The sequence below is a fragment of the Rousettus aegyptiacus genome, unplaced genomic scaffold (assembly GCF_014176215.1).
Source record: "Rousettus aegyptiacus isolate mRouAeg1 unplaced genomic scaffold, mRouAeg1.p scaffold_m13_p_4, whole genome shotgun sequence".
Classification (NCBI taxonomy): domain Eukaryota; kingdom Metazoa; phylum Chordata; class Mammalia; order Chiroptera; family Pteropodidae; genus Rousettus; species Rousettus aegyptiacus.
In genome coordinates, this window is record NW_023416307.1 from 89,377,493 (window position 1) to 89,379,122 (window position 1,630).

General features: G+C 36.9%; 1 pseudogene; it reads right to left on the bottom strand.

Annotated features, from left to right (window-relative positions):
• Nucleotides 1–807: 807 nt before the first annotated feature.
• Nucleotides 808–923, bottom strand: LOC118601963 (annotated as a pseudogene).
• Nucleotides 924–1,630: the final 707 nt, after the last annotated feature.

A 1,630-nucleotide genomic window follows, 5' to 3' on the forward strand; every position in this document is an offset into this window, starting at 1 on the left:
TTATTGTGAATGCATGAGTGAGAGGTTTCTACATCCCCTTAATTCTGTTCCTTTTAAAAATTATTTGAATTAAATGTAACATTTTTCAAGAATGATTGAAGGATGTTCATTTTTGTCAATATACATATAATGTGTACAAGGGATTGTGTTCATACAACAGCCTCTTTACTTTCATTGCCGATGGAGTTAAGCCTGATCAGTTCTCAGTGTGTCATCTTGTCCTTGTGACAGGAAATATGACTGGAGTGCTGAAAGGTTTTTAATTATACTCACAGTTGCCTCAAATAATGATACCCTACTTGCGGGCACATGTCTGAGAGGAGAATCATAGTCTGCTTTGTGCATAGACAAATTCCTTCCGTTCCTTTGCCTTTTGCTTGAACCAGAAAAAGGGCTTAGAGAAATTCATGCAAACTTCCCTGCCATCCCCACCCATGATGGTGAGGCTGTCAGTGGAAAAGAATTTCAATACCTTTGGTGTCTTTGATGCTCTAGGCTCAAAATGGTAGGGATGTGAGTTGGAAGAGAAGGGGAGTAGAAAATGCTGTAGACCCAATCCCAGATGTTGCACTTGATATTTCTCATTTCTTCAAAGCTGATCAATTCCACTTCTGAGGTAGGGAGAGGAAGAAGGGTGAGGTAGAGGAGGTGATATATGCATGTTGAGTCCTTTACAAGTTTTTCCCAAAATGGTTTCTTCAAATCTCTTTGGTCACCACTTCCTGCTATTCGATTTGCTCCGATGTATTTCTACACTTTTATTATTATTATTATTATTATTATTATTATTATTATTATTATTATTAATGTCTACAGTACCTGGTCTTCCTAGGTGGTCTCCCATCCAAGTACTAACCAGGCCCAACCCTGCTTAGCTTCTGAGATCAGACATTGGGCTTACTCAGGGTGGCATGGCCATAGACCATGGACCATGGCTGCACTGGGGCACAAACCCAGGACCTTCTGCATGTAAAACAGATGTGCTAACCACTACTCTATGGAACCACATCCATTTATACATTTTCTGATTGTTGAAAGCCATTCAACATTCCACTACCAGAAGAGTGTCAAATTGATTATAACATATCTCTGTTGGCAAAGAACTCCGGCAGTTTTTTTTTTTTTTTTTTAAAAAGTGACTTTGCAGTATAATGGATTATTTTGTTATAGGTGACTCTAAAGTTGAGATGAACTTAGCTGTATGTGTTCATGCCAATGAGAAAGCATGGAGAACTAGCTTTTTAATACTTGAAGGAAAGAGGGAGTCATCTCATGGACTGATGCCTCAGAACACTGTAGTCCAAAACAAGTTTTATAAAAATAGACTATCTTCATTCTTTCAGCAAGTGGGTTAAAACTATAGTAGCTCACCTGTCAAGGAATATTATCTGAAAAACAATTGAACAGAAAATGGGAAGAATCATTTCCAACTTACATCTTTACTTAATAAAGCTTTATGTAAAGTGTAAATTTTCAAGTGATGATACATTAAATTAGTGAGAATATAATCATACTTGAGTGGGGTTAATAAAATGATGCTATTTTGCAGCAGAAGAGGCAGGAAAGGTGGCAGGAAATATAAACTAATAAAATTTGAGAGTGTTATGAATTCAGAAAACAAATGTTTTTC